Raw genomic sequence first — 22,821 nt, forward strand, 5'->3', positions numbered from 1 at the left:
AAGGAATCCTATCACGAATCGTCCGTCACCTTTAGTTATGAAAAGGTTTGAGCAGGTGTTGGAAAACGAGGCAGCATCTGTGAGGCCTGCACAAATAACATGACTACATTTGTCCTTCACTGGGAACCAAACACCCAATTGTAGCGCCTGACTCTCAGAGGGTAGCGTTGCAGAGCAGTCTGAGGCTTACTCAAGGGAGGTGGTGTGGGCTAGTAATTGCCATTTGCAGGTGCGCCGAAATAACACTCAATAATTGATTGTCCAGTCTGTACTTTGCTTTATAAAAGTAAGAGTACATTTATTAAACACACACACTACGCAATACTATGCACCAATTTTCAAATATACATAAGCTAGTACCATCACTCCCATGTATGCACATCATCTTGCCCCCAATGCAGTTAGTTGAGCATAACCTGGAGCGAGGGCCCTGCGCACTGGCACCTTCCCAGTGGCGACCCACCCCCCTACCTCAACAAGCGTTAAAAACCTGCCTTGGTGACACATGACCCTGACTGAGCATCTCCTACTGACCATAAAGTATGCACCTCTATATCTTAAGGGCTAGCAGTCTGGGGTCTTCACCTAAGCGCAGCAGCAAGAATACATGTTTACGCACACTTTAGATTGACAGTACTCATCACAGTTGTGGATCATTAGAATGCATTGCAATTGCAGCCACTGAAGGCATCACAGATAAAATCATAGAATTACGCATATACAGCCAGACACCCTAGGAGGAATGTCTGGCAACATAACCTCACTTTGTACTTCACATTACACATGTGATCTTCAGTCCCTCTAAAAGAAATAACATTAGTGAAAGCATTTCTGGTGCAATTACATCTCTTCACCTCCAAGGGATGCCCTTCTCTAGACATCCCCTGCTCAGCCCTTCACTCCATTATGCACTTCTCAGCTCTCCTCCAGCTGTAGAACGAAAGTTCCAGCCCAAGAGCAGTTAAAATGCTGGCTGAGCCCTTGAGGGGTTATTCCTTTCAAATCCCCAGGAAACTTAGGTAGGGACTCATCTTCGTGCTAGGGGGAAGACTGCACGTTTCCAGCAGCTCCTCCCAGCACCTTTTCACAAGTGAGGGTGACCCCCCTCCTCTGGGGAGCCACCAGGCACCAAAACGACAAATTCCCCATGCCTTGCAAGGCATTATGGGGCACTTCAGGCTCTTCTCCTGTGGTAAATAATTTAATTACCGGAACTTAATTTGATGCGGAAAATCTATAATAATAGCTCAGTAAAATAAGAGGCAGAATCCGTGGTATTAGAGGTTCGGAACGGGCTTTATTCCAAAATCAATTCGAATTGAGGACTCCATATTCCATCACCACGAAGGTTCAGGAAGTGAAGGACAATACTTTATTGACAAGTAATCATTTTTATACAATAGGCATTACAGTGAAACAGATGGAGGAGGCGTAACAATTGATAGCAAAGATAAAACATACATGCGTAGCTAAAGTGGGTGTAACTGGGCGTAACTAAAGAACGTCATCAGGTATGATGTCACAATAGGGTGGTTCCATGAAAGAATTTCGCAATGTCAGCAGAAATACTTGGCAGAAATGCGCGCGCAGCAGCATGACGTGTGATTGACGTGCAACTAGGGGGTGAAGGGGACTTGACATTTAGCTCTACATGTGGAGACAGAAGTCTGGGGGGTCAAGTCAACCTAATCCCAAATCATATCTAACATCCTATGTTTAAAGAACTATGTTATCCAAAAGGAAAGGTCTTTCGAACAAAATCTATTCTATACTGACTGTGAGTGCGTGTACAAGCGTCTAAGTGTCTACACTAGATGCGAGGGCAGAAATCTTCCATAGTAACAGGGCTATGAATTACTTGCATAAAGACAGAGAAGCCGGGCCCTTTGCTCGGTAGCTGGAAGAATGTTTACTTAAACTACTAGACAGGAATGCATTGGATAGGGAGCGGAGCAGATAATTTCGAAGGTGAAATACAGTTTTTTGGCAGGCGACAGGCTGGAGTCAGGCACCGTTAGCCGCGCAGGGAGTAGGACAAAGTTCATGGATACAGATGCGAGCTCAGACTGGAGCTTTCAGAGGCAGAAGGCAGGAAAAGGCTTGATGGCAGAATCAGGGCCTACTCGCCTGGACTGTAAAATGGGATAAATGAACCATATAAAGCCGGTGGCCTTTCATACTTAGGAATGGAATATCCGGCCCATTCATGGCGGATCTGAAAGAGGACATGTTGGCGGTGGACACACATGTGTTTGCGTCTTCATAACTGGAACTGGAGGGAACATACATGTACTTGTGATTTATACATGAAACCGTTGGGGTCCAAGATAGGGGACATAACTGATCATAAAAATCCATATTTCCACATTCCCTCCTTGTCCCCTACTTGCCCTTAAGAGATATCAATCTTCATCAATCCGTTGATCTGTTCATATAGCATCATTTGTTCTTCTTTCTTCTTCCGTGATGAATGAAATCTTGGTGGTGGAATACACGATGTGGCACACAGACCACAAATCGCTGGTCCACATTGTAGGCATAAGCAGCAACTGAATAATATGAGAAAGCCAATACCTAGGAAGGATAGGACCCTCCATCCAAAGGTAGACAATACACTCCAAAACCAACCGGACCAAGTCCAGGTGCCTGGATTCTGGTGTATCTGGCTTACAATCTTATGAAGGCGAGTTATGGCTTTATATACAGATGGCGAATTTTCTGGTATGAAAATGCAACAGCTTGATCCGATGACCCTACAAGCTCCGCCCCTATCGGCCAGGATGACGTCAAGGACAAGACGATTTTGAAGCACAACGATCCGCATAGCAGACTGTTCTTCTGTTAAATTGCCTAAGGCGGAAATAGTTTCGTTCACTACTGCTTCAAGGGTTCTGGTTAATCTACGTATCAGCTTACTATTGGTAACTGTACCTATATAGGGAAAGAGACCTTTATTGAAATCAGTGTATTTTTCCCATGCTGTCTCAGTGTAATCGACTATTGGGAGATCTCTCCGTTCTCTATTGTGTACTAAATGAGTATTTCTGTGATAATCAGGAGGAGCTAGGAAAACAGGTGGCAAAAGGAATCCGATGTAGCAGGTACCATCCCAATCTAGAGGCAAACGTATATATGCCGTCTGACCACATATGAAGTAGGAATGGCGGGAAGCTCTAAATGTAGACTTGCCTTGATCACTGAATTCTATTACAGTGGTGCATCTACTATGGCCCATATGTATGGAACCATTCTTTCTTACACATAATTCACCTTTAACTGGAAATACTGACATGGCGGGCAAAATTGGTGTAGCTTCGGATTCGACATTCAGGATCATGAGATTAAGCGTAAAATTACCTAATCCATATACTTCATTTTCTAGATCAGTTCCTGTTCTTTTGGGAAGTCCCTCCTTGTTAGGGTAACAGACTTTGAGTAAAACTAAGTTCAGATTTCCCCATACCCAGTTATTCTGGTAAACTGCAGAATTCAAATCTAGGGAATTAATTAAACTAAACCATGCTCCACAGGAGCCATTGTGTGTGAACGGGTATGGAAAGAGAGGCAGAATTCCTTTATAGTTCTGATAGGGAGGGAGTCGGCCACATATCCAACAATTTGTAGCATTGCTAACCTGATGGGAATGATGTAACATACTAATAAAAGTGTTATTGCGCAGCGCAAATCTATAGGACAACTCATGCGGGGGTAATTCACTAAAAGAATGTTCAGCAGTAACATTGTAAACATGTTTAGAAATAGGATAATATGTGTGCAAAAATATACTTGCAGCGATTATTAAAAGACTTAAGAAAAACAAAATTAATAACGTCACTGTGCAATGACTACGCAGTGATTTACAGTACGCATGTTGTTTCAACTTCATCCTTCTGTTTCTTTCTCTATACAGGTCTAAGGGATACATGTCAGAGACAAATTCGACCGATTCACCTTGGAGAGGACTTAAACAATCATATTGCCTGACTTGTTAGACCGTAGTTTTAGTTTATATTGGTCTTTGTCATTCAGTTCAACCAAAGGAAGTTTTGAGTCAATCGGTGAAGACACGCGAGGTGTGTCATTTACATCGGACGGTAGTCCATGAAATTTCTTGATATGACTTGAATGTATCCAGCCTTTTCGACCTTCGATCTTCACGGCTGTCCTCGTTGTTAACAGTACGAGTTGAGGCGATTTCCACCTAGGATCCAGCTGAGACTTCCGGTCAAAGTTCCTCACTAACACCAAATCCCCAGGAATTACGTCATGGGGTTTCACCTCGGTGTTATCGGGAAAGGCTGCAGCTACCTGTGAACGACAAGATTGTAGTGCAGACATCAAGGAAGCCAGGTAATCTGTCAGCATATTACAGTCAACATCAGTTATTTTGCGTGGTATAGGCGTCCCCCACATATTTGGTGGTCTACCAAAGATCACTTCATAAGGGGATAGCCCTGTTCGAGAGTGTGCTACCATTCTCATGTAAAAGAGTGCAACTGGTAAGGCTACTACCCAGTCGACACCTTTCTCTCTACATATTTTGGACAATCTAATTTTCAGGGTCTGATTATGTCGTTCCACGAGACCTGCTGCCTCGGGGTGTCGGACACAGTGAAATTTCCACTGATAGCCTAACAAAAGTGAAACGTGTTTCATTAGTTCGGATGAGAACGGCTGGCCGTTATCTGAGTAGACAACACGTGGTAAACCGTACCGTGGGAAGAATTCTCGAACCAACTGTTTGGCAGTAGTCGGGGCAGTGTAATCTGAAACCGGGTATGCCTCTGTCCAACGGGAAAGAGCACAGACAACTACGAGAACATATTTGAATCCTCGACATCGTTCCATCTGGATATAATCCATCTGGGGGACTTCAAAAGGGTGATCAGGAGGCTGAAATCCACCCTGTTCTACGGGGATGCTTTTACCTGGGTTAAACTGACAACAGATCATACAGGTACGAACTTTTTGTTTAGCTGCTGCTCGTAAATGTTATGTTATGTTATGTTACCTGTTTTGTAGAGCGCAACAGCTGCCCCAGCGACGGGGCGTCCCGGCGCTAGAACCGTAACACAATCTACTGGATGCGAAAGAGGGACCTACGGGGCGGGAAATAGATGGGTTTTAATCGCTCTTCGGAAGGCTAGCAAATCATCCATGCAGCGGATGTGGAGAGGGAGGGAGTTCCACAGTTTGGCCCCCAGTAGCTTGAAAGAGCGACCTCCGATGCGACAGAATTTCGTCTGGGGTATCAGAGCTAGATGCTGCCCCATAGACCGGAGGTTCCGTTTGGGTTTATAGGGGGTCAGCAGAGGACGGAGAAGCTCTGGGCCTTCATTTTTCAAGATCTTAAAGGAAAATATGAGGGCCTTGAACTGGATACGGGCTTCTATGGGCAGCCAGTGAAGTCTGTACATAGTTGCTCTCACTGAGCACCTTCTTGGAAGGCCTACTATCGCTCTAGTCGCCGAGTTCTGGATTCGTTGGAATCTTTTTATCTCAGCTTTATTAGCTCCCAGCAACAGGACGCTCGCATAGTCCAGTCTTGACAAGATAGTAGACTGCACTATGAGTTGTCGTGTCTTGGGGTCGAAATAGCCTAGGATGGGGTATAGGCTTCTCAGAAGTCCAATGCAGGTTGCGGCAACTTTTTTAGTGTGCGATTGGAAGCTCAGGGTCGAGTCCAGCCATACCCCTAGATTTTTTACTAAGTTTTTTGGAGGGGGTGCTGGGCCCAGGGACTGAGGCCACCATGAATCGTTCCAGTTATTGCTGTTTTTTCCCATTATCAGTACCTCGGTTTTGCCACCGTTCAGTTGGAGGCAATTTGCTGTCATCCACTTGGCGACAGCAGACAGTCCATCCCTGAAGTTGGTGGCTTCCGGGGAGGGGGCCTCACTAAGGCTGATGACTAACTGAGTGTCGTCAGCGTACGACACCATTGTGAGGCCCCATATCTTAGCAACCTCCGCCAAAGGTTGCATATATAGATTAAACAGGGAGGGACTGAGAGCCGAGCCCTGTGGGACACCTTGTCCTATGTCTTGGGGTTTGGAGATAAACGGGGGAGCAGAAACCCTGAATGATCTGCTGGTTAGGAATGACCGAAACCATTGGAGCGCTGAGTCCACGATTCCTATATTTTCCAGGCGTTTTAGCAGAATGGCATGGGACACCGTGTCAAAGGCCGCGCTGAGATCGAGCAGTATCAGCGCGGCACTTTTACCGGTGTCCATGATTTCCCGCAGGCTCTCAGTGGAGGTGAGGAGCGCGGATTCCGTACTATGGCCCGGCCTGAAGCCATGTTGGGAGGGGTCCAGGATATTATTTTTCGCCATATACTCACTGAGTATTTTATTTGCGTGGGCTTCCGCTAATTTAGCGACCCAAGGTAACAGTGAGACAGGCCGGTAATTCTCTGGTATAGCGGGGTCTAGGGAGGGTTTTTTTATAATCGGAGTTACCCAGGCCTGTTTCCAACAGATGGGTACCGTGGCCGTAGCAAATGATAGATTCAGAATCACGGTTAGGGGTGGGAGGAAGAATTCCAAGGCTCCTAGAAAGTGACTAGGTCTCATTGGGTCTGTGGGTGCACCCGACTTCACCTTCCTACAGAGTTTGGTAAGTTCTTCACTGGAGATGGCGGGTAGGCACGTGAGCCTTGCGTCTCCGAAGGTGGCGTTAGGAGAGTCGACGTCTCCTGGGATGTCCTGGGTGAAGGTGTTGTAAATTTTCTTCACCTTGTCTGTGAAGAAGGTAGCTAGGTCTTCACATTGTTGCGTGGAGGTGATATGATTGACCGGTTTGGCTCCGTTTTGTATTTTTTGCACAATTTGAAAGATAGTTTTCGTGGGGTTTGAGCTGGATTCTATTTCAGAAGCGTAGAAGGCAGCACGGGCTGTCCGAATTGCCTTGTGGTATGATTTCAGCGAAGCCAAGTATAAGATTTTATCATCCTGCTTATATTCCTTCCTCCATTGCCGTTCCATTTTCTTGCAGGCTTTCCTCATTTTTTTCAGGCTATCGTCGAACCAAGGGTTGGAAGGAGTACTACGTCCTTTAGTCCACTTGGCTGGTATGATAGTATCCAGCCCTTTGGTGATCCAGTCCTGGAAAGACGCGTAAGCTTTTTCTATGTCGTCTGTGCTCTCCAGGATAGGTTGCCCCAGGCTGGCCGCAAGGTCCCCTTGTCGGAGTTTATGCCAGGGTCTTTTTAAACAGGAGGTGGGTAATTTTTTCTTAGGAGGGGAGTTATTCAGAATGGAGAGGGTTACTAATGAGTGATCAGTCCATGCCATGGGTTTAGGGTCATCCGTTCTGGCCTCGGGAATGTTAGTAAATACTGGATCAAGTAAGTGTCCTGCTACATGCGTGGGAGATTTGACCAGCTGGGTTAGTTGCAAGGCGGCTAAGTCCGCGACAAAGTTGCTAATTTTAGCGTCCGTTCCGTTGTCTAAGTGGAGATTGAGATCTCCTAAAATCGTGAAATTAGCCGAGCCAGTGATCAAGGTATGTGTAACATCGATGACCTCTTCCGTGAATTTAGTAGAAGGCCCCGGGGGTCTATAGATAAAAAGGCCCGAGAAAGTGCAGTGGGGGCTCGTGGAGATTTTAAAGCGGGCACATTCGCAGTCTGCAATACTTTCCTTTTGGAAGGAGCAGGTAAAGGGAGTTCTGTAGATGGCAGCAATACCGCCTCCTCTTGAGTCTCTATTGATGCATGTCATAGAGAACCCGTCTGGTATTGTTAAATTAGGGATGCTAGTAAGGTCGTCTTTGAGCCATGTTTCACTTAGAAACATTATGTCTGGGTTCTCGTCCATTAGGAGAGTTCTTACCTCTGCATGGTGTTTAACCAGAGATCTGACGTTCAGCTGCATGATGGTGAGTGAGGTATCGTTCCTTTTAATCTCTTTATGGCTTGTCAGGCATGGTTCCGGTATGGCCAGATTACAAAGCTTGCAGTAGAGGGAGGTACGACCAATGCAACCTTCTATATTGTTGCATCTGGGGCCGATGATAAGCGACCGCAGAGTGTTACTGTCGTAGACGATTTTTTGGGCAGGGGGTCTGGCGAGAGGCGAGGACTTGGCGAGGACGGGCGAAGACGGGCTTGCCTTGGGCGCGCCTTCGGCGCGCTGACGGCGCGCCCGCTGCGCCCGTCCGCTGCGCGTACGGTAATTGCACATCCCTAAGAAGGGGAAAGGGGGGGGGTGGGTGTGGCCTAGAGGTAGGCGTGGCCTCTACTCCTCGCCGTCAATGGCGGCAAAACATTTGTTTTGAAGTGGGTCGTTGCAGCGAAGGAGTCGCTGTTTAAGCGTATCACTGGCCCGCTATGAAGGTGGCAACCAGGTGAGTGCGCGTTTTAAAAAGAACAAAGTATTTACAAGTCAAACAAATGTTTGTTGAACCAAATGTGTTGAATGCTGTCTAGCATAGCTTTTTCTCCTAGGTGCGCTGGACTATGTACAGTGTTAATAACGACTTGGACCATTGAATCAGGAAGGAACCACACAGATTTTTCCTTTGTCATCCATCCTTGATCCGTTTGGATCCCTCCTAACTCAGTCCATTTCTTTATTTCGTCTGGTGTAGCATGTGTCTGTATGTCAATTACGTCAAGAGCGGGATCCTTAACCGTCATGCAATATGTTGGTGTCGGGACTATTGTCTTTGTCATGTCGGATGTTTGAGTTTGAGCAGTCTGTTTAGCTGTTCTGTCAGCTAGATCATTGCCTTGAGAAATGATATCAGTAACTTTCGTATGAGCTTTACATTTCATAATTGATATTGCAGCGGGTAGATGTATTGCATCTAATAAGGCATGAATGAGGGGTCCGTGCTGAATGTGGGCACCGTGAGAAGTTAAATAACCTCTCTCTCGCCACAGCACGCCGAAGTCATGTACAACTCCGAATGCATAACGTGAATCAGTGTATATGTTGACTTTTTTATTTGTGGCTTGAATACAGGCTTGTGTCAGAGCGATGAGCTCTGCTGCTTGAGCGGACAAGGTATTTATGCGGTTTGTTTCAATGACTTCAGTGTCTGTTGTGACTGCGTAAGCGGCCACTAACTCTCCTGTACTTGTTCTCATACATGAACCATCTACATACAACGTCAGGTCTGGGTCTGACAATGGGACGTCTGTCAAGTCTTGTCTGGGTTTCGTCGTGATAGTGATAACTTCAATACAATCATGTGCAAGTGGGTCTGTTCCATTTACAGGTAACAGTGTGGCAGGATTCAATGTACTACAACGTCTGATTTCTATATGTGGCTGAAACAATGTTAATTCGTAACCAGTGAGTCGTGCTATAGTCAGGTGTTGTGTTTGTGTGCGGTTCAAGAGAACCTCTACTGCATGTGGTACTTGTACTGTCAATTGGTGTCCTAGTACTATGGCATCGCTTTGTCTGATTGCTAAAGCTGTCGCTGCCACCGATTTCAGGCACGCAGGCAGAGCCTGAGCTACGGGATCTAATGTACTAGAAAAATAAGCACATGGTTTGTGTGATCCTGCTTGTTCCTGTGTGAGTACTGACAAGGCAGTACCTTCGCGTTCTGTAACAAAGAGTGTAAACTGTTTATTGTAACATGGTGTTGCTAAAACAGGTGCTTGACATAAAGCTTTCTTTAGGCTTTCAAAAGCTTGTGTATGTTCCTGAGTCCAAGGGAGAACAGTCGATGTGGCTGCCTCCTGTGTTGTCAATTGAATGAGTGGTTTTGCTAGAAATGCATACTGAGGGATCCACTGCCTACAATATGAAGTGAGGCCTATGAAAGCCCGCACCTCCTTCTGCGTCTTGGGTATTGGCATATTAGCAATTAACTGGATGCGATCTGATGTAAGCTGCCTTCCCTCCTTGGACAGCGAGTGACCAAGGTAAACAACTCGCTGGACACAGAATTGCAGCTTAGAAGGGGACACCTTGTGCCCCTTTTCGGCCAAAAATTGTAAAACCGTCAGTGAGGCTTTTTCACATTCAGGTTCGCTTCTAGCGGTGATCAGCAGATCATCGACATATTGAAGCAGGGCAGTGTTGACTGGCATGTGGATACTGTCGAGTTCTCGTTTCAGTGCTTGGCTATAGATGCTGGGGCTTTCTGTAAATCCTTGAGGTGCGCGTGTGAATTTAAAGCTTCGTCCATTTAAACTAAATCCGAACAAGTATTGGCTTTCCGGATCTATTGGGACGCTGAAGAAGGCATTCTTGAGATCAATTACAGTAAAGAATGTGGCTTCGGAATCAATGGCTGTCAGTAATGAAGAAATGTCTGGGACTACGGGGTATTGTGGTACAATACATTTATTTAATTCGCGCAGATCAATAACCAATCGATATACTGGCGGGGCTTTTGGATCAGTTCGTTTAAGAATCGGAATTATCGGCGAATTACATACATTGGAGTCGGTTTCCACAACCACTCCTTGGGTAATAAGCTCGTCAATGATTTGCAGTAAAGCCACTACAGCATCTGGGGGTAACTTGTATTGTCGCATTCGTGGTAGTACCACTACTGCCTTTAGTGTGACTCGATATGGTGTAATGTTCATGCAACCAACATCTGTAGGGCCTTGTGCCCATAAATGTGTGGGTAAAGTCTGCAGTCGGTGATCCATGTCTCGGGACACGTAGTGCCCTTTGAAATCACGTAAAAACAATCTTACTCCTTCCGGAGAACAACATATTATAGCTCCTAGAGCTTTCAAAGTTTTTATGCCTAACAGGTTTTCTGGACATGATTTAGTAAGTAATAAATCTGTAGTTCGTGTCAAGGGACCAATCGTAAGTGGAAGAGGCTGTGATACTTCGTTAATGATAGGTTTTCCTGAAAAACCAAGGGAAATATTCTGTGAGCCTGAGAGGGGTGCCCCTGGAACTTCACTACGTTTTATTGTTGTTCGGCTTGCCCCTGTATCAAGTAAAAATTTTCTATCTTGGCCTAATAGTTCACTGTGTACATAAGGTCCTTCTTGATCTACAGGGACCTCAATAAGGGGTAAGCCAACTTCCCTCTCTAGGCTGTTTCATGAGTATCGTTGATAATCAGGATAGTCATACTGTGCGGTCTGATACATCTGTCGGGTCGTTGTTTGTATGGCAGCAATAGGCTGCGGTGGTGGAGCTGGCATAGACTGTTGCGGAGCTGGCATGGACTGTGCATGCTGCGGGGCTCCTTGTTGGTTCTGATCCTGTCTAAGTGGCCGTGGTCTTTCTTTTGTGTTACCTATGGCGATATTATGTTTTAGAACGGGACAATCGTGTACATAATGACCTGGCTGTTTACAATAGTTGCACGTCCCTTTTACAGGACCTGCTGAAACACTGGACTGTGTCATACCCTTTTTATGACCGTCAGCTGGAACTGTCTGGGAAACTAGCATTTTCATTTTCGTGTCTTTCATGCGTCTTTGTTCATGTTCTTGTTCTTCTCTAATTTTATTGTGATGGTACTGTAGCATTTGTAGCATTTGTGACGGAGTGTTACCTTGCCAGGTACTCTCGAATTTCAATACTCTATTCTTAACTTGGGGCAAGGCATTTTCAACCAATTTTGTCACAAACAGATGTGGATACGACTCGCTACTTGCTTTTATTCCACTATTTATACCAAAACATTTTTCAAATCGGGAATAGAAATCACTAGTGTCTTCATCTGGTTTTTGTTTACAGGCTGAGATTGCACCCCAGTCTTCCTTTTTCGTAGTTAACAAACGTGGCAATACCTGTACTAGTAAACCTGGTAATGTTTTGGTCTTTTCCCCAAGCCCTGAACCTGGACCTCGAGCTTTTTCTTCGTTTTCTAATGCTGTCCAATCTATCTTCTGGTCTCCCACCTCCCAATCCTTTTCCTTGAGTTTTTCGTAAATGCCCGCAGGCATTAATACCTTCAATATTGTCATAATGTCGGGATAGGTATATTCTCCCATGAGTAACATGTCTTTAATTTCACGGTGGAAACCCGCTGGGTCTTTATCATGACTGGGTACCACTTTCTTCATTTCTAATAGTTCTATTTTAGATATGGGTGTGTACACAAACACACGTTTAAACTGATTGTCCTCACCTTTTATCGGGTGCACTTCGCGTAAGGGATTCTGTCTATCCATATAATACGTCGTTCTTTCCTTGATGGGCAGTGAGACATGTTCGGGACATACAAAAAGAATGTACTGCTTTCTGGATTCTAGTATTTCTCTAATTAACTCAGTACCTGAACCTCTCCATTTATTCGTGAGTAATTCAGTCAATATATCAGGTAAGGGGCCAGGATCGGAGTGTTGGCTTTTACATAATATAAGGAGTTGTTGAATCATATAGATACCAGCTAAACGCTGTTCATCTGGGGCGAGGTTCAAAAACGTGTGCATTAGTATATCATCACTATATTTTCCGGGACTATCGACCCAGTGAACGGCTGACCTGGCTAATTCTTGTTCATCCATAGAATCGAGTATATGATAACCCCTTCGTTCTCGAAGTAATTTGTCGGCGGCTTGAAATGAATGTTCGGGGGATCTTAGATTTATTATAGGAGTTTGGAATTTTCTGCTATTATCTGGACGTATCGGACGTATCGGATCAGTAAAGCATCTAGTATTATTGCAAGATCTTCCTCTACCTACATACGCCATGGTTTCTAACTGTCCTGTGGGCAGTTCTAATTCTTCCTCGTCCTCGGTTTGTTCAGGTTCGTCTACTGCTAATCTTTCTTCGTGTATTCGTTCTATTTCTTTGCGGATCTTTCGGCACATAGCTACTATACATGATCGTTTATCATGTCTCCCCTCTGATATATTCTTACTCCCTGTGGTAAGAATTTGCATTTCTTCCAGATTAACCCCTGGTCGGTCTTGATTTCTGATCACACAGTTTATGAGGAAACGTAACAGTTCCCCCTGTATTTCCACTTTTTGGTACTCCATGGCTCTGTTAATACTCTCAGGGTCTCGCCCTGACTGAACAAAGTGATATATATTTTCTAAATGTGCAGTCATTCCTGGTATCTTCCCTAAATATATTGCAGCTCGTCGGATACGTAATGATGCCAGCACCATTTCGTCCCCTTTTCCGGGCACAGGGTCATATCTACAATCTATTAGAAGTTCCTTGAGCGTGTTGGGAGTTACTAGTTTGGGCGTACGTTGGTGGACTGATTCTTGAAAGGAAAGTTTATTTGCTCTGGGTGGCGTGGAAAAAATGCTTGATGTACCTCCAGTAGCACCACCTGGGGTGCTGGATGTGAAAGGATTCGTTGAACGTGATATAGCAACCATAGGTGTGGATACAGATGTAGAAACAGATGTGCTTGCCGGAACTTGTGTCGGAGTTTGCTGTTGCAGAGGTACAGACGGAGGAGGGTCTTGGCGTTGAACCCCCTCGGCAGGCGGTCTATGTGGCGCAGCATTAGCATACTCGGGAGCTGCGTCGTCTAAATAAGAGGAAAGAAAAACATCTTCTGCGGTTCTGGGATGCCCTTTGGGATGTACTTTTATCGGGAACAATGGGGGTGGCAAGTCTTTTGGTATCTCCGGAGTAGCCTTAGGTAATCCTTCGGCCAGAAGAGGATACATACCATTCACAAGGGCATTTCTTTGTCTGTCTGTTTGTTCTGACTTTACTCGAGTACCTTCTTCAATTAATAAATTTTCTCGAACTTTATTTGAATTCTCCTTACTTTTCTCTTCCTGTCTGAGCGCTTTTTCTGTACGTCTATATGATTCTTTACGCCATAATTCAATGGCATCTTTCTGTGACTGTCTAGCTTTCTTTTTCCATAATTCTTCCTCTACTTTCATGATGCAATCTGCATCCCAGGTCCCGGCTGCGGGCCACCTCTGACTTTCTGGTAATTCCTTAGTGTAGTCTACCCATAGATCAAGAAATAATATGGCGTCTAGGCCATGTTTATGATACATGAAGTACCCTGGAGTGTCCCTAGGAGGAATGGGAACAGCTTCTTCGAGCACCCCTTTCCTAGTTTTGATCTGTCTTAATTTAGAAAAGAGCGGCATATTGAGAACTGATCTGATACCTAATTCTGAACACGTTTAATACCATAAAACACAATAATGAACAGTCATTCACACCACAATATACAGAACGTGTTTAAAACATTTTTAACATTTAACATTTAATGAATAAACAATGATGGCCATTTAGGGAACTAGTCACTAAGCATAATACTCGGTACTAACTAGATAATTCTGAATTATATACTAGACATACTTGATATACTGCTAAACAGTACAGATACACTGCTGAAACAGTGCAGACCGGATTTGTGTACCCAAACCCGTCTTGACCGGCACAACCTATGTGCACGTCAGAACGCCTCCCCGACAATGGTACTCACCGGGTAGCTCGGAACGGAAGGCCTCGGAACTGAACTGAACTTGAACCGGACTGGACTCGACTCGAAACTTCGGAAACTTCGGAAACTGGTGGGCCTCTGTATACCTCGGATCTTGCTCTCTCAGCTAGGCTCTGGTCGGGATACTTCGCACTTCTCACCGCCTCGTCTGGGTGTTGATCGCACCCTCAGTTACCCCCGCTCGGCAGGAGGGAGATACAGGAAATCCTGTGGGTACGCGTTGTTGTCCGTCCAGCTGTGACAGGAGACCGGGCCTGCAACGCACCGCCGGCGCGTGAGATGAGAAAGTGTCCCTGTTCGGGCGCCATATATGTGGTAAATAATTTAATTACCGGAACTTAATTTGATGCGGAAAATCTATAATAATAGCTCAGTAAAATAAGAGGCAGAATCCGTGGTATTAGAGGTTCGGAACGGGCTTTATTCCAAAATCAATTCGAATTGAGGACTCCATATTCCATCACCACGAAGGTTCAGGAAGTGAAGGACAATACTTTATTGACAAGTAATCATTTTTATACAATAGGCATTACAGTGAAACAGATGGAGGAGGCGTAACAATTGATAGCAAAGATAAAACATACATGCGTAGCTAAAGTGGGTGTAACTGGGCGTAACTAAAGAACGTCATCAGGTATGATGTCACAATAGGGTGGTTCCATGAAAGAATTTCGCAATGTCAGCAGAAATACTTGGCAGAAATGCGCGCGCAGCAGCATGACGTGTGATTGACGTGCAACTAGGGGGTGAAGGGGACTTGACATTTAGCTCTACATGTGGAGACAGAAGTCTGGGGGGTCAAGTCAACCTAATCCCAAATCATATCTAACATCCTATGTTTAAAGAACTATGTTATCCAAAAGGAAAGGTCTTTCGAACAAAATCTATTCTATACTGACTGTGAGTGCGTGTACAAGCGTCTAAGTGTCTACACTAGATGCGAGGGCAGAAATCTTCCATAGTAACAGGGCTATGAATTACTTGCATAAAGACAGAGAAGCCGGGCCCTTTGCTCGGTAGCTGGAAGAATGTTTACTTAAACTACTAGACAGGAATGCATTGGATAGGGAGCGGAGCAGATAATTTCGAAGGTGAAATACAGTTTTTTGGCAGGCGACAGGCTGGAGTCAGGCACCGTTAGCCGCGCAGGGAGTAGGACAAAGTTCATGGATACAGATGCGAGCTCAGACTGGAGCTTTCAGAGGCAGAAGGCAGGAAAAGGCTTGATGGCAGAATCAGGGCCTACTCGCCTGGACTGTAAAATGGGATAAATGAACCATATAAAGCCGGTGGCCTTTCATACTTAGGAATGGAATATCCGGCCCATTCATGGCGGATCTGAAAGAGGACATGTTGGCGGTGGACACACATGTGTTTGCGTCTTCATAACTGGAACTGGAGGGAACATACATGTACTTGTGATTTATACATGAAACCGTTGGGGTCCAAGATAGGGGACATAACTGATCATAAAAATCCATATTTCCACACTCCATGAATATATGATGAGCGGCTCTGCCGCTGTGCCGGCGATAGCCGCGATCAGCTGCTAGCGGCTTTGCCGCATCTTCAGGCCTCGTTGGTGTGCCCGGTCCCACCCGGACCCCCAGGTAAGGGAATGCGGCTCGGGGAGACCACCCCCGGCCGCTTTGCAGATTTTCACGGGCCCGGTCCCACCCGGGCCCCGTGCAGCTTTTCTCCTCCTCTTCGGGGTCCTTGTCGTTGGAGGGCAGCCTGGGGAGCCCACCCCGGCTGCCCCCGCCGGGTCCCCGCACGGCCAGCACCCTCGCGTGCTGCTGTGGGAGCCGGCTCCACTTTTCGGGTCTGCCCGCTCACCAGAAGACTCGCTCTGGCCCGCCCAGTCCATGGGGGAGTGCGACGTCACTCCCCCGGCCTCTGCCTTATCTCTGGGGCCCGGGGATGTGGTCCCGGGCCCCTGGTCCGTCTTCACGGGGGGCGCGACTGTGCCCCCCGGCTTTGCTTCGGGGCCCGGGGATGAGGTCCTGGGCCCCTCACCCTCCTTTTTGCCGGGGGCCAGGGTGGGCTCCTAGCACCCCGTAGGGGTCAAACTTCACGGGGAGCGCGACTGCGCTCCCCGGCTTTAATTCGGGCCCGGGGATGGGGTCCTGGGCCCCTGGGGGCCTCCTCACTGGGGGTGCGACAGTGCTCCCCGCCCCCTCCATCACACACGGGGCCTGGAGTTGGGATCCCGGGTCCCTCCCCTGCATCTATTCACGGGGAGCGTGACGGCGCTCCCCGGCTTAGTTTTCAGCAGGGGCCAGGGTGGGCTCCTGGCACCCCACGGGGGCACTTTCACGCGGTGCGCGACGGGGCACCCCGGCTTTTCTTCGTTTGGGGGCAGCCCAACCCGGGGGCATCTCTGAGACCGGCGGCGGAGCCCCATGTGCTTTGTCGTCGGTCTTCTTAGGGGTCAAAGGTCGCCTACCTTCCGGGGGCCATATCACAGCCCCTGGGGGTCCGATCCTATTCATTTTTGCATCTTCTTGCTCCTGGTGGCACCCCCAGCCACTGAAAGCACTCTCCTTTGCCCTCCGGGTCTCCAAGAGGGTGGATTCAGCTGGGAGCTGCCTTCACTGGCTCCCTGCGCCAGCCTTTCGCCTGCTCTTCTCCTGGGCCTCTCTTCTGCCTGCGCAGAGGCCACTGCTTCTGCGCACCGGTCCTGGGCTCTTCTTCTGGTGCTGATAGGGTCCTGGGGGCAGTCAGGGGGTCTCTCCTTCCAACTTCCCATTGCGCCAGGCTCCAGCACCTTCAGCCTCAGCAGACCACACCCCAGAGAGAGCTTCTCTTCCTGTGCACGCACTTTTTAAAAGTTGAGTAGGGGGCTGGCAGGAAATCTCTGTTGGTCCTATCAAACAGCGACACATCACTTCCCTGCCCCCTCCTTCTTGTCCAGCCTCTGGGCTTGTTCAAAACGGCGTCGTCCAGAGTCTCTGGCCACATGTCTCTGAAGCCCCTTCCCCCCACGCTGCCTTCCCTCCTTGGTGCAGCCTGGTGCCTGGCACCCAGCCTGTAGCCCCACCCATCTTCTCTTCGTGGAGAGGAGGCCCTAGCTTGTGGAAGAAAGGTTATCAATCCATCCAGCTGAGGTCAGCCCTCAGCCTGGGTCTAGTCATGGCTGGCTCAGAAAAATATGACCGCTCTGGATGGCCCAAAAGCAGTACAAATATGACTTTGTACTCTGCAGAATACTTCTTTTCACATCCGCTACAGTGGACTTAAGTTTGTGTCTGGAATCTGTAGGCCTAATGGAAGTTAATCTAGCCCATGGGCTCCACATTCCCATAGGGGAATAATGAAGTAAAAAAACAGTAAGACACACTGACTTTCCCTGGCATGTTTCTTTCCAGTGTATAAAGCCTATTCCATGTCACCAACCAATTCTGCATAAGTCCGGCCACACCATTTACTTTGTAGCTGCTCCTGGACTGCGCACACTAGGAATCTCCCTTGAGCAGCCCGTACACGTGTGCACACGCATGTACACATGTGTCTGCATGTAACCAGCCCTGTGTCCCTTACTCTAGCTGCTGCGCAGTGGCCTGGTCAAGCCAGGAGGACACCAGTAAAATCCCCATGCAGTCTCTTACATCCTGAGTTCACTGTGGGTGTGTCCCAACTTATGAGGCTCTCCCACAGTAAAAGCTCAACAATTAGGTGCTCAAAAAGCGAAGAATCCGGGCGGCCCCTAGTGTCAGAACCACCTTCTAACAGCAGGTGATCACGTGGTTAAAGTCGAAAATTTCGCCTCAGGATATTGATTGGGTTAAGATAGATCGGACAGTCCAAGAACCAAAGGAAGACGGTACATGAGTACTATGAACGCCTCTTGCAGGCCTTCAAACAGTACAGCCGATTTGATGCCTTAGATACAAAAGACATGGGACAGTTTGTTTCTAAGTTTGTGTTAGGGTTGAGGCCAGAAGTTAGTCTCATGATACAGCAACATCTGATCTGTTGGCAGAACAAACCGGTGGATGAGATTTTGTGTTATGCCAGATACTGCAGTGATGAGATAGATTCTAAGCACAGAAAGTTAAAAGACAAATTGATGCTTGTTTAGATGCAAACAGCTCAAATTCAGCCTAGCGGAGGGACGTTAGGAAGGAGACAGGGAAATAACCAAGGAGGAAATCAGAATGTCCAAGGTCAGGGATGACCAAAGCCAGTTGATCCTAAGATAGGAATGGATGTGGCAACATTGAAGAAGACCACTGCGTGTCATCTTTGTCACCAGATTGGACACTGTAAACGCGAGTGTCCCTTGAATCCAATCAACCAAGTGCAGCAAGTAGTAGAGATAGCTCAGGTACCTGTACCTGAAGCAGTCCTTACAGTGATTAGACCAAGGTCGATGAAAGGAGGGACGTTCAGTCCGCAGGTACAAGTTCCCCAGTCACCTAGAGTTCAATATGTTCAGCAGGGAGCTCAGACTTATCAACAGATACCCTTGTTCGAAGGGTATGAGGCGATCAGCCCGGACCCGTTGGCATGAAGGTGCCTGAGAGGGGAGGAGGACTGCACACTTGGAGCAGTCTTGGAGGTAGACCAGAGGGGACCATTTGTAGAAGCAGATGTTGATGGTCACCTTACCGCCTTTTTGGTTGATACTGGTGCTACCCGGTATACTGTGAGATCCGCAGTAGTCCCTAACCTACCCCTTTTGGGACAATCGATCTAAGGTGTTGGAGTAGCAAACAAGAAAATGACCAGTCCATTGACAGAGCCAATTCCTGTGAGAATAGGAACTGTCCAAGATCGACACCAGTTTGTGGTATCTGACTCGAGGCCAGTTTACCTGTTAGGAAGAGATATTTTGTGCAAACTAAATAGCACCATTTATTGCACACTGAAGGGAGTTGAAGTACAGACAAAGGATGATGATGCGATCTTTAAAGTTGCAAATCAACACTTGTGTATAGAAATGTACCCAGCGCTGACAGTGGAGGAACTTCCACTTGAGTTGAGGGATTCTGTGTCACACGAGGTGTGGGACTTCACCGGAGAAGAGATTGGGTTGATCAAAGGTGTAGAGCCAGTGAAGATTCAGGTCAAACAGAACGTAGAATTCCCTAGGACACCCCAGTAAAATTTGTCACCCGAGACCATTGCAGGGATCAAACCTGTAATCGAGTCTATGATCAAGCAGGGAATTCTGAAGGAGATCATGGGTAGCCCATGTAATTCACCTATCATGGGACTACAGAAACCGAGTGGGAAATTCAGGATCGTGCAGGACCTGCGAAAGGTCAACACGATAGTTGTTCCATGCTGTCCGGTGGAACCGAATCCATCTGTGATCCTGTTTCAGATTCCATGTGAAGCTGAGTGGTTTACAGTGATTGATCTGTCTCAGGCATTCTTCTCGATCCCACTCCATGAGGAGAGCCAATTTCTTTTTGCTTTCCAGCTGGAAAACCGTGTGTTAACATGGTGTCGTATCCCCAAGGGGTACACAGAGAGTCCTTCGATCTTTAATCAGATCTTGAAGAAGAATCTTGAGAGTCTCGTATTGCCACAGCACTCCATTCTGGTGCAATACATCGATGACTTGCACATTGCCTCAGAAACAGAAGACGCTTGCAGGATTGATACCATTGCTTTACTGAATCATTTGGCAGAGAATGGACACAAAGTGTCCCCAAACAAATTGCAGTACTGTCTGAGTGAAGTGCAGTATTTGGGTCACAGAATTGAGAAGGGCAAGAGGAAGGTGTCACCAGATCGCATTGAGGCAATCATGAACATGCCTGTGCCTACCACGCAGAGAGAAGTCAGAATGTTCTTGGGGATGGTTGGCTACTGCCGCCAATGGATTCCCAACTTCTCTTTTGAAGCAAAGCCTTTACAGAGGCTGACGCACAAGGATGTGAGTTATCCGGTACCATGGGACGACGACTGTTTAATGCCGTTTTTAAGGCTGAGAGAGGCTATGTGTCGCGCTCCAGCTTTGGGAATGCCTGATTACAACAAGGCTTTCTCGTTCTGTTGCGAGAGAGAAGGTTGTGCGTTGTCAGTTTTGTCTCAGAATCATGGAGGTGTCCGTAGACCAGTTGCCTACTTTTCAGCTACTTTAGATCCAGTAGCTTCTACATTGCCCAGATGTCTCAAATCCGTTGCTGCAACAGGTGTCAGTATTAAAAGGTGTGAGAGTATTGTCATGGTACACCCACTTACAGTTTATGTACCACATTCTGTTGAACTGTTGATGACAAGGACCGAAACACAGCACCTCACAAATAACCGATTAACACGCTATAAGCAAGTTATACTTGCTGCAGAAAATGTGACGTTGAAGAGGTGTTCTGTTTTGAATCCGGCAACATTGATGCCCATTCCAAATGCAGATGGTGAAGATTGTGAGGACCATGATTGTCTCGATGTGACTAAACTATGCACCAAACCGAGACCAGACATTGTTGATGAACCGCTCCCTGATCCTGATGAAACTTTCTTTGTGGACGGTTCGTGTTTGAGGGACAATGTTGGTTGATTAAGAGCAGCGTTTGCTGTATGTACCATCACTGGAGTTGTTGAAGCTGCTTGTTTAGAGGGAGTACACTCCGCACAAGTAGCTGAAATTATTGCTTTGATCCGTGCCTGTTTGGCTGCTGATCAGATTCGGATAACAATCTACACTGACAGTCAGTACGGGTTTGGTGTGGTTCATGACTTCGGACAGCTATGGTCACAGAGAGGTTTCATGACAACTTCAGATTCGCCCATCAAAAATGGGGAATATGTGAGACAATTGTTGGAAGCATCACAGTGTCCCAAGGAAATTGCGGTTGTCAAATGTTCTGCTCATAGTAGAGGGATTGATTTTGTTTCATTGGGTAATAACTATGCTGATGAGGTTGCCCATTTCTGTGCATAACAAGGATGCATATTTACAGGAGGTTACACTGGAGAAAGCCAAGAAAGAACCGAGCTCAGCATGATGTTAGCCATGGCAGACACTTTGGAGGAACTTAAACGATTGCAGGATGAGCTTACCGACCAAGAACGAGATGGCTGGATAAGATCAGGATATGAAAAAGGAGATGTGGATGTGTGGGTCTCGAGTTATGGTCGAGCTGTGTTGCCGGAAAGTTTGTTGAGCCCAATGGCAAGATTGATACATGGTTCAGTACATCTTGGCAGGGATGCAATGGTGCGAGTGTTTAGACAGACATGGTGCCATCCGAAGTTCTGTGCGGTTGCTGAAGCTGTATGCCAGAGGTGTGTCACTTGTCAACAGATGAATGCGGGAAAGAAGACTGTCGTGACTTTGAGTCACATTGGGAGGTCAGGAGGACCTTTCAATAGAATGCAGTTGGATTTCATTGAAATGACAAAGTGTAATGGGCTGAGGTACATTTTAGTTGTGGTATGTGTATTTTCAAGGTGGGTGGAGGCTTACCCAACACGTAGGTGTGACAAACTCACTGTAGCTAAACTGTTGTTGAGCGAGCTCATCCAGAGGTTCGGTTTTCCGACCTCTTTGGAGTCAGACAGAGGGACACACTTCCACAGTGAGATCATGAAATTGCTCTGTGCTGCCTTGAATGTGGATCAGAGGTTACATTGCAGCTACCGACCTGAGGCTTCTGGGATTGTGGAGCAGGTTTATGGAACTTTGAAAGCACGGATGGCAAAAGTGTGCACTTCAACATCTTTGAAATGGCCTTCACTGGGAACCAAACACCCAATTGTAGCGCCTGACTCTCAGAGGGTAGCGTTGCAGAGCAGTCTGAGGCTTACTCAAGGGAGGTGGTGTGGGCTAGTAATTGCCATTTGCAGGTGCGCCGAAATAACACTCAATAATTGATTGTCCAGTCTGTACTTTGCTTTATAAAAGTAAGAGTACATTTATTAAACACACACGCTACGCAATACTATGCACCAATTTTCAAATATACATAAGCTAGTACCATCACTCCCATGTATGCACATCATCTTGCCCCCAATGCAGTTAGTTGAGCATAACCTGGAGCGAGGGCCCTGCGCACTGGCACCTTCCCAGTGGCGACCCACCCCCCTACCTCAACAAGCGTTAAAAACCTGCCTTGGTGACACATGACCCTGACTGAGCATCTCCTACTGACCATAAAGTATGCACCTCTATATCTTAAGGGCTAGCAGTCTGGGGTCTTCACCTAAGCGCAGCAGCAAGAATACATGTTTACGCACACTTTAGAATGACAGTACTCATCACAGTTGTGGATCATTAGAATGCATTGCAATTGCAGCCACTGAAGGCATCACAGATAAAATCATAGAATTACGCATATACAGCCAGACACCCTAGGAGGAATGTCTGGCAACATAACCTCACTTTGTACTTCACATTACACATGTGATCTTCAGTCCCTCTAAAAGAAATAACATTAGTGAAAGCATTTCTGGTGCAATTACATCTCTTCACCTCCAAGGGATGCCCTT

The sequence above is a fragment of the Triturus cristatus genome, chromosome 4_1 (genome assembly GCF_964204655.1).
Source record: "Triturus cristatus chromosome 4_1, aTriCri1.1, whole genome shotgun sequence".
Classification (NCBI taxonomy): Eukaryota; Metazoa; Chordata; class Amphibia; order Caudata; family Salamandridae; genus Triturus; species Triturus cristatus.